We start from the raw sequence: 11649 nt of genomic DNA, 5'->3' as shown, positions 1-11649 counted from the left end.
TGCCATGAACCGGTACTAATGCCTCAAACCCCATTAGTACCGGTTGGTGGCTCGAACCGGGACTAAAGGTCTAACCTTTAGGTCTAACCTTTAGTCCCAGTTGGTGCCACAAACCGGTACTAATGGGCATCGCACCCTTTAGTCCCGGTTCGTGGCACCAACCGGAACTAAAAGGTCCAGACGAACCGGGACAAATGGCCCACGTGGCCCCTGGGCGCACGAACCGGGACTAATGCCCCCATTAGTCCCGGTCCTAGACTGAACGGGGACTAATGGACTAACCCGGGGTGGACCAAAGCCCTCTTTCCTACTAGTGGTGGAAGCCGCGACTGTGGTGGAAGGCGTCCGCCTGCTCCCTGCTAACATGGATGAACGGTTCTGGACCGGCGGCCGCCATCGTCGGGGATTTAAGGGGAGCGCCGGCGGTGAAGACTGGGGAGCGGAGGCCGGCCATGTGGTCCGTATACCTGGACCAGGGAGAATATAAGATGCCCGAAATCATCACTCAAGGGTATCCTCTACAAAGGTCCAACCCCAACCCCAAATTTCTCAAATAAAAAAAATTAATGAAGGGTATCCTCTACAAAGGTCACTCTCCACCTTTCTCTCGCACTGACAAATGAGCCACTAAACCTACGCCACTTGTTGCAACCAGATGTTTCCCTCTTTTTCGTAGATTTATTTTTAAAAACGGTTAATCGCGTGAACCGCATCCAAATCTCGAACGATTTTCACTGTTGAAATTATCGCATCAATTTTTTCTGAAACTAAATCTCATGTTAATACATTTCGACGAACTTTATATTTCACTGAAAAATAGATGTATAAAAATCGAAATAGAAACGAAAAGAAAAAACCACAAAAACCGACAAACCGGAAAAATTAAAATGTAAATGGGAAGAAGAAACCGGAATCTTGGAAGCACAGTTGTGTTTTCTAAAAAAAATTTGGGAAGTTGCCATTTTCCCTTCTCAGGAATCACAGGTTGTGCTTCTCCCTTTTATCGGGGGCAAGCATAGTTGTGCTTTTTCCCTTTGTCGTAGAAGCAGAGGATGTGCTTATTCGCAGAACAAAGGTTGTGCTTCTCACAGAAACACATATTGTGCTTTTCCCTCAAGTATATTGTGGTTCTCGCGAAAAAATGTTGCTTCATGCAAAAAAACTAAAAAATCCCACCAAAACCTAGGGAAAACCTAGCAAATATCAAAGAGCCGAAAGAAATCGAAAACCCCCAGATAGAACCCATTAACGGATCACAAAAGTTCATATATTTACTTTGCAAATTTCTTTACATTTACAATAAATGCATAATATACACTAAATTCTTTAGTCGCTTCACACCCACTGATCCAGCCTAATTTTGGATGACCACATCTGCTCGACGTGTTTACATTAATCAACGACTGCGTATAAAAAACCTGAGGAAGGAAGAATGACTATGGTATGTCATACTCAAGAAGCAGATCATACACAATCACATAGTTTGTATAACGCCTTTAATAATTAAATAAAACATCTCGTGTTGCCGTATTTCTGTTTGTAAGGATGTGCTTGACTGGACATTGAGAATTCGGTTTGCCCCATTAGGTAAATCTGTGTCAGTCTCATGGGGAAGGATATTACGCATCTGGTGTGGCGACTACTTATCCAAAACAACTTCATAATATACTACCTCTGTATCAAAATATAAGACGTTTTTGCTGTTCAAATTAAATTTTGGAACAGACACAGTAATAATAGCTGCTGGGGAGGAATAAAGTAAGACTTACACCAGATAAATCAGGCATACATCGTGTAAATCTCTCTCTCCCTCTCTCATGTGATGTAGGGTTATCGATTAGACACGGTCCCTTATTTATTGCATGCTGTGGACGATGGGTATCTCATGTTTGTCTCAGCTCTGTCACTGTCATGCCATGCCTGTTACGCGGTGCTCACCGGATCGGATCCGGCGTGTGAATCATCTTCCCCACGGTAAACCCGCCATCGACGACATTGTTGTGCCCGTTGACATACTTGGCGTCGTCGGACGCTAGGTGCACGGCCGCCCGCGCGATGTCCTCCACCTCCAGAACAGCCCCGCCCATCTCGTTCATGGCCGTCTCCACCATCCGCCTCAGCTCCTCCTCGCTCGTCTCCGGGAGCAGCTCTGCCATCCCGCGCAGCCCGAACGGCGTCGCGATGGCGTGCGGCGATATGGCGTTCACGCGCACGCCGTGCCTCCCCAGCTCCCCGGCCAACGCCCGGACGGCGCCAATCACGGCGGCCTTGGAGATGCAGTACGCGGGGTTTACGCCGCTTCCTAGCAGCCCGGCCGTGCCCGCCGTGCAGATGATGCATCCGCTCCGGCGAGGCACCATCACCCGCGCCGCGTGCTTGATGCCGGCGACGGCAGACCTGGTGTTGGCTGCCATGGTGCGGTTGAAGCCGGCAAGGTCCAGAGATGCGACGGACTCCAAAGTCATCCTCCCGGTGACCCCGGCGTGGTTGTGCAGGACGTCAAGCTGGCCGTGGCGTGCCACTGCGAGGTCGACGGCGGCGGCGATCTGCGCCTCGTCGGTCACGTCGCAGCGGGCGCAGGAAGCATCGGGGCCGAGCTCGGCGGCCATGGAGTGGCCTAGGTCGTCCTGGATGTCGGTGAGGATGACCTTGGCGCCATTCCTGACGAACTCTGCGGCGGTCGCTTGCCCATGCCGCTGGCAGCGCCGGTGATGACGGCCACTTTGCCGGCCAGCCTGCATCGTTTTCCCGCGATAAGCCATGAACCCAAACGGGAGAAAAAAGATCCCATGACATGGCATGCACCTCATGGAGCTCGAGGCCGTGGAGAAGCAAGCGAGGCCGACGCCGACGAGATCGCTAACGCGGCAGCGCTCATCTTGCTCCTGCATACTGCACAACATTAATTTCGAGCGAAGCAAAAACCAATCACGTGGAGTTGATTTGCAGATATGAGCCTATGATTTACTACTTACCTGAGAAGAAGATGGTGCGTTGCTCTGAACAATTTTTTTTGAAGCACTGACCTTAGAACAAGAACAATTGTTTTACGGTATTTTCATTAATAATCAATATTTACATAAATTACATGGAACACAAGCCTAACTTCAACCAATACCAGTTTTATGGAACATGTAAACTAACTATGTTCTTCTATCGAAGTCCTGATCCTTTGTGATTTGGCTTGTTTTGCTCTGATTTCCACTGCTTTGAGCCCTTCCTGAAGATATAAGCTCCTTCCCTGGACATGGGAGGCAGCATGTTTGAAAATTTTATCATTCCTGACCGATCAGATACCCCAACATCCCATAATAACAATCTCTAGGGCTATGCTTGGGGGCAGATGTTGAAGAGCCAGCTGGATATTATCAATAACCGAGATGCCTCTTTTCCTATTTGGGATGATCCTATCCCAACAAAGCAAGGCAAATGGACAGTCCCAGAATAAGTGCAGGTTTGTTTCTTCAGTACTGTCTGCACAGAGGGCACAATTGTAGCTATCTAGGACCATAGATTTTATGTGAAGCAAATTCCTGGAGTTGACTCTATCATGTAAGAGCAGCCAAAAGAAAATTTGGTGTCTCAATCTGCAAGATGATTTCCAAATATCCTGGAACAGAGAATGTACTTTACTTGGTCCCATCATATGAGCATACATCTGAATGGATGAATATCCTCTGGAGTATCCAATAATTGACCATCTATCATTTCCTTGTATTTCACTTCTTTCTTGTAAGAATTCATGTAGGATGTTGAACTGAAGAAATGCTTGCTGTGAGCAAGATGTGTGAATAGGGATGGCAATTTTATCCATGGATCTGGATATCCATGGATACCCGACCCGGTTGGGCAAGGGTATGGAGCGCATTTCCGCCCATGGATCCATGGATCTGGATACCCGCGAACGGTCGGGTTGGGCACGGTTACAATTTCGGCTCCATGGATATCCAGTGAATACCCTTATGACACATGGGACCATATGTCAGGTTGAAAATGACTACATCATTACTGAAGACTAATTTGGAGCCAAGTGTGCTCATGTGGACAGTCGAATAGGTCTCCAATTACTAGTGCACATAATGTTGGTAGTGCATTTGAATTTAAATATGCTACGTACTTTATTTATGCAACTTCTGTTTTGATTTGTTCTGTGGGAAGTCTTCATGCTGATTTTTATATGCCCATGGAGCTCCATGGGTATCTGGGTGTCCAGTGGATTTGGGCATGGGCACAAGTTGTGCCCATGGATACTTTGGTGGATGGGCAGAGGGCGGGAAGATGGGTCATGGGTTGGATTTGGACCAACTTCACCTGCCCCAAACCCAACCCATTGCCATCCCTATGTGTGAAAATGAATTGCCCTTTCTTCTGTGTTCAGAAATTGCTGAAGTGAAACAGTGCTGTTGTTTCTGAAAGAACTTAGCTCAAGAAATTCATTTTGGAGAGGCTGATCCCACTAGCAATCTGACAAAAAAAGTGTTGTGTTGCCAGAATAAGCAGAAGAAACAGCAAATGCTTTGTAGAGGGGCAACAGTTTGAGCATAGTTTTCCACCAAAAGGATCCTGCCATTCTCTCTCTAGGCAAGGAGGTTTGATAATATAATTCCCAAATGATATTCAACCATGGGATATTCTCCTTATTGAGGAATTTGTGCACTTGCTTCAATAGCAAAGCCTTGTTGTGCACCTCTATGTTTAGAATGTCTAGTCCCCCATTGGCCTTGGGTTGGCAAGCAGTGTTCCATGCAATCAGTACTGCTCCTCTGTCTTAAGAACTATATTTCCTCCAAAAACAGTTTCTGAAATAGCTATGAGGTTGATTCACCACTGTTCTAGGAATCTGTAGGGAGCACATAAAGTAAATATGCAAACTGGAAAAGACTGAATTAATGAGGGTGAGCTTTTCTCCAGTAGATAGCAAAGGGAACAACTCAGCAGTCTGTTTTCTACTCTTTTTCGCAGAGGCATAAAATCTTCAACCCTTGGTTTGCTGAGATTGAGTGGAAGGCCTGGATACTGAAGTGTCAAAGTACCTATCTGACATCCCAAAAGGTTTGAGAGAGCATGCATCTTGTGTTCAGGAGTATTGATGGAGATCATTGTGGATTTAGAGTAGTTAACTTTCAGGCCAGTATATGCAGCAAAAGTAGAGCAACAAGTTCTTGATGTTGTGAAGTTGGGTAGCATTAGCATTTGCTATCAAAATGGTATCATCAGCATATTGAATAATGGGATAATCTTGGTTGGACTGGGAATGAATGGTGCTGAAATCAGATCACTCCTTTTTGCCTCATTCAACATTGTCCGCAATATATCTGCTGCTAGTACAAAGATGAGAGGAGATGGGGGATCACCTTGCTGACTCCACATTTGCACAGGAATTGTTTACCTGGGACCCCATGAAGCAGAACAGAGGAAAAACCAGTGATGTAGATCATCTTAATCCACTTGATCCATTTGCTCCCAAAACCTTTGGCTTCCAAAATTTCCACAATGGTATCATGATTAAGTATATCAAATGCCTTCTCAAAGTCCAATTTCAATAGCACAAACTCCTTGCTGGATTGCTTGCACTGATAAATATATTCATATGACCATGCTAAACAATCCTGGATGCATCTGTTAAAAAGAAAACCATATTGATTTTGGTGCACTAGAGAGAGTATAACTTTCTGCAGTCTGTTGGCCAATAGTTTGGTGATGATCTTGAGTGTGCAGTTCAGGAGAGAGATAGATCTGAAATCATTCGGTGAAATAGCAGGATCTTTCTTTGGAATGAGTGTAATGAAAGAATAGTTTATGCTCTGAATGTTAACAGTCTCCTTATGAAAATCTTCTATTAGTTTATAGAAATCAGGTGCAATGATGTCCCAGCATGCCTTGAGAAATTTAGCATTAAAACCATTCGGACCTGGGGATTAGTCTGCAGGCATATGTTTTACCACTTCATCAATTTCCTCTTTGGTAAAAGGAATCTCCAACTCTGATAGGTCGAATGGTTGGTGGAGAAGAGTGTGCAGAAGCAGTGGGTTATCAGGTTTTGATGCAGTACCCATTCTGTTTTTAAAAGCTCTGAGGAGAACAGCTACTTTGGCTTGGTGATCCCGATGTTCAAAACCATCTTCATCTCTCAAAATAGCAATGTGATTGTTCTTGTGCTTAATAGTGGCCTTGGCTTGGAAATACTTTGTATTTGCTTCTCCCATTTTAATCTTCCTAACAGTAGCTCTCTGCTTCCAGTATTTCCTCTGATATTCATTAATCTTTCTCAAGTGCTCAACAAGGATGAGTCTACCATTGGATTCCTCATTAGATAAATCTCTGTACTCCTCAATGACATCATAGCATAAGATCATGAAGTTGGTGTTTGCAATGGTGGCCTTCGTATTAGAAATAGTCTGGGCCCAAATTTTAAGCCCTTTCTCGAGCCTTTTGAATTTTGCAGCAATACACTTGGCACTATCCACTTCCTGAACATCTTGTTCCCAAATCTATTTTACCACCTCTTTAAATTGGGCATGTTTAAACTAGAAATTTTCAAACCTAAAGATCTGGGATTTAGGGATTGTGGTGCCAATTTTGATGAGGACAGGAGTGTGATCTGAGGTAGTTTTAGCTAGTGGGATGGCCATAGTTGTGGGGAAAGAGAGTGCCCAGGATTCAGATGTAAAACACCAGGCAAACTTCTCTAGCAGTGGGGCATCTTGCATATTACTCCAAGTATAGTTTCTGCCCTTGAGTGGGATCTCAACAAGTGCTTGTCTGTTGATAGCTTCATTGAAGAGTAGCATATCATTAATGTTTCCTCCCTCCCTATTCTTGTCTTGTGGGTACCTGATGTAATTAAAGTCTCCAATAATCATCCAATTCATCTCATCGTCAACTTGGAAGTTTTGAAGCCAATCTAGGAAAGTAAATTTGTCCTTAGGTCGATATCCATTCAGTACCATTGAGTTTACATGTGAATTTGATTGAGAGAGAGAAAGAATTTTGATTAAAGATGTGACCTAAAAAGAGGCTATCATTCCAAGTAGTCAGAATTCCTCCAGAAGATCCAATTGATGGGAGGAATTCAAATTTAGAGAGTCTTTTGGGACAGAAGTTTCTAAGGTAAGATAGATCAAAAGCATCTCTCTTAGTTTCCTGTAAACATAAAATTGAACATCCTGTCTCCTCAATCTTATTTGATATAGCATACCATTTCTTGGGATCATTAAGGCCCCTGATATTCCAATTCAAAACATCCCAGTTTCTAGCCATGATAAAAAAATGGAGTGACATCACTATGAAGTAATACTGGAGGACTGTCCCCCTAGAACTCTTGGGATACACTGGTTTAACTGACAGCAACAGAACATATAACATTTCAGGATATTTCAGACATTGCAGATATATTACAGTCATAGATAGCTCAAACGTATGCATAGTGCAACAGATTATAACTGTTCCAACCTGAGAAGCAAACATCTTAGTCTGTTTTTTGAAAGAGTTGTTGCTAGAGACCCAAAAGACCAAAAGAAAAACAGACAAGAAGTCTGTTACATGGCTGATTGTACATGTGAAATTAGTTGTGTGCCTTGCTAGTGCCCTTTGACACCATGCTCCTCTCCTTGGACTTGCTACTCGCCTTGGGCACCATGTTTCCTTCCTTAGACTTGTTGTTGATATTTGCCTTCTTACACTACAAGAAATATGTCAACTTGTGACCTTGACTATTGGTCACTGAAAGGTCATTGTTTCTCATTTGCGACCTTTTTGTGACCAAAAACAGAAGGTCAAAAGCTGGCGGTCGTAAACTGAAATTAATGACCTTCTCCGTGAGAAGGTCATAGATGTTTATGACCAAAATATGCCTATTGTTTTGTTTTTTTCACTAGCTCGCCACGTCGGATCCGATGGGGCAAGCTGACGTGGCAATACTACGACCAATTGAAAAGGTAAAAAATTAGAATCGGCCCGGTCCAATTGGGTGTTTATATGGGCCGAGCCCATTAATTCAGCCAATTTAGTGTATTTTTTCTGTCAATTTTTGTTAGCTTCATGGGCCAAGCCCAACATTGCAGCCTTTTTATTTTTGGTCCATGGCCATTTTGGCTGAGCAGTTCAAGTATTTCTTTATTTTAAAGATGGGTCCACTATTCAGATGGGTCCGAATTGCCAAGGCCTCTTCCAGCCCATCAATATTTTCAACCCACTAATGTAAAAGGGCTAGACGACAGAGAAATAATTGAATTTTTTTTCAAGTTTGTTTTCAAAGCAATGTTTGTTTCATCATACATCAGTTGCTGTGATTACATCTTCACCACATTATAAACATGAGAAGCAGCAACTAAAAGATTGTAATTAGCCATGTTCAAATAACGTTGGCAACAAAAAAATAGCATCACAGCTCCAGCAACTGCTAATATATAGTACAACTTCCGCTTAGGTGCAAACCTATAGGATGGCCAAACAGAAAAGAAATTGCTGAAATGAAATCACTGATCACTACCTTAGATATTCGGAGATCACTGTTATGCTGCCAATTAGATTTGGTTGCAGCCCTTCCAGTTTGGTAAGGGCATCACTGGTGGAAAAAAGGCCTTTGGTCGCGGTTCGCAACTGCCATTAGTCGCGGTTGCGCAACCGCGACCAAATAAGCGCGACTAAAGCCCCCCACCTTTAGTCGCGGCTGCTTAAGAACCGCGACTAACGGCCCGTCCACGTGGGCGCTAGGCGGCCGTCGGGGCGGAGGACCTTTAGTCGCGGTTCTTCTGGCCAACCGCGACTAAAGGCCGCCACAGGTTTAGGGTTTTAGCCCCCCCCCCTAAACATGTTTTCTGTTTAATTTGTATTGTTTTATTTCTTTTGTGCTTTATTTTAATTTTGAAGGAGTTTCATATATTCTACGGTACTACATACATGCATATGAATGTACAATTTCAAATAAATTTGAAATTAGAACCAAAAAGAATTCAAGAGGAATATACAATATATATTCAATATCATCGGATGACCATATACAATTTTGAACAAGTTTCCATACATGATTTAATGCATATAAAGTTCTACGTCCTCGTAATAGTATTCTCCTTTAGGATGGAGGACTTCCCTGCTGAACCATCCAGCTAGTTCCTCTTGAAGTGGTCGGAAGCGAGCTTCTGGACTAAGCATCCACCGGAGGTTATTCCTCTGAGCATTGGTATCACTCGGAACCCGCTCAGAGGTGTATCTCCGGATCATCTCACAGACATAGTATCCACATAGATTGGTCTCCGGTGGCTGAATATCCCCAGCATTCTTAGCCTTTAACATTTTGAATTCTAGCTCTTTTTTGAATTCACCGACCTTTGTATCTACGAACCGTCTCCAAACCCTACGAGGCAAAGAAAATTAAATGAACAAGAGAGTTATTAATTAGTTACTTGATATTAGGAAATGAACGAAATAGGCCGATCGATATAGAGCGCAAATGAATGAAAATAATTACTTCTGCAGCATTCTTCTCATGCCGCCCCAAAGCTTTGGATCCATATTCACAGAGTCGTGGACGAGACATTCTGAGGTGTTAACTCTAATTACTAGCAGAATCCAGTGGAACCTGCGGACACGATACATGCACAGTACGTCATGCATAACTCATCGATTAGCCGGCCACATACCATGCATGGAGTAAACAAAAGAGAATGTGCTCAAGACAGAAACACTCACTCAAAATGGTAAGGAAATAGAATATCACTTTTGAGTTCCTGCTTTGTAAGAAACTGCCACAGGTCTGCCTCCACGTCGGCGGGGTGACGCTCCAACACATGTCCATTAACGATGTGTGGGTCAATGAACCCAACATCATGGATGTTCCTTACTCTGCATTCCTTAATCTTCATTCTGCATGTATAATAGCGGACACAACAATATAGTTAGGACATATATATAGTGCAGGCAATATGAACGAGATGGGGTAGAAATTAATAAATCACTTACAGAACGTAGCAACTGATGATAGATTTATCGAGCTCGCGCAGATTGAAAAGCTGGAACAATTCACTCAGTTCAATTTGTACATAGTAATGTTTGAAGTGATGCTCATGTCTAACTTCCGCATAAATATATTCTTTGGCGTTTTTATTTTTTATGTAACTCTTGTACCATTTCAGCAGACCTTTCATTTGTGGAGGTAGATCCTTTTCCTGCGCAGGCTCGACGAGAGGCCCATTCTTGACATATGTAATTACTACCTCCTTCACTGGCGCCTCATCAAGGCCTAACAGTTCACGAAGAGTAATACCTAAGTTGGCCACTTGTTCTCTGGCACTCGTTACAGTCAATCCCTGTGCTGCCGCAGCTTGTATGATCTCGGGGGCATCCGGACAGAAGGCTTCCACTATAAGCGGGGCAATCGATTGTTTACTTTGTTCCCCGAGCTGGGCAACTTGTTTCCCGCTTTTTTTACTTTCGGCCTTCTCCCGCTCTTTGTTCTCCTTGAACATGAGTGCCTGCCTGCGAAGTTCACGTGCATAGTCGTTAGGCAGATTCTTCGCGGCTTGGGACGGTGTGCTCAAAAATGACTTAGCCCACTTCTTTTGCTCATCAGAAAATACTGGCTTGGGCTCGGGCTCTCTTTTCTTCTTGCAGTCCGCCTTCCATTTCTCCAAATCAGCAGCCGCGGCCGCGTCGACTTCCTCGGCACTACGTTCCCAAGGCCTTGTGGGGAGAGGCTTCAGTGATGGCTCCGGTACCTTTGTGGTCTTAGGTACATAAGGGTCCGGGTTAATAATCCAGGACATCTTCTGCTTCTTTGCCGGAGGTGGATTGGGGGGCGGCGTCTGATCACCCGCCGGACGAGGACTGGGGGGCGGCGGCTGATCACCCGCCGGACGTTGTGGACTGGGGGGCGGCGTCGGCTGACGTGACGGAGGTGTAGGTGAACCGCCACCACCACCACCACCACCACCACCGCCACCGCCACCACCACCACCGTAGGGGGGTGGACTTGTTGTCCTTGGCGCCCCTCGTGCCGCGATCGAGGAAGACCAATCGGCTTAAGGTCAGGAACAAAGTCAACACAAAACTCAATTACCTCCTCATTTCCATAGCCCTTGGCGATGCTTCCTTCTGGCCTAGCACGGTTACGAACATATTACTTTAATACTCCCATGAACCTCTCGAAGGGGAACATATTGTGTAGAAATACAGGACCGAGAACGAAAATCTCTTCGACTAGGTGAACCAGGAGGTGCGTCATAATATTGAAGAAGGATGGCGCGAACACCAACTCGAAACTGACAAGACATTGGATCACATAGTTCTGTAACCGTGGTAGAACTTCTGGATTGATTACCTTCTGAGAGATTGCATTGAGGAATGCACATAGCTTCACAATGGCTACTCGAACATTTTCCGGCAGGAGCCCCCTCAAAGCAATCGGAAGCAATTGCGTCATAATCACGTGGCAGTCGTGAGACTTCAGGTTTTGGAACTTTTTCTCCGCCATGTTTATTATTCCCTTTATATTGGACGAGAATCCAGACGGGACCTTCATACTGCTCAGGCATTCAAAAAAGATGACCTTCTCTTCTTTGGTCAGAGCGTAGCTGGCACGACCTTGAAACCATTCCGGATGCCGGTCATCAGGGTCTTTCAAACATTGCTGGTCCTGCCGTGCTTCCTTTG

At 44.6% G+C, this 11649-nt stretch overlaps 1 pseudogene; it reads right to left on the bottom strand.

The window, feature by feature from the left end:
- Positions 1-1934: 1934 nt before the first annotated feature.
- Positions 1935-6356, bottom strand: LOC119360387 (annotated as a pseudogene).
- Between the last annotated feature and the right edge of the window lie 5293 nt (positions 6357-11649).

The sequence above is a fragment of the Triticum dicoccoides genome, chromosome 2B (assembly GCF_002162155.2).
Source record: "Triticum dicoccoides isolate Atlit2015 ecotype Zavitan chromosome 2B, WEW_v2.0, whole genome shotgun sequence".
Taxonomy (NCBI): Eukaryota; Viridiplantae; Streptophyta; class Magnoliopsida; order Poales; family Poaceae; genus Triticum; species Triticum dicoccoides.
Note: the sequence above shows the minus strand (reverse complement) of the source record. Positions and strands in the feature narration are given on the sequence as shown.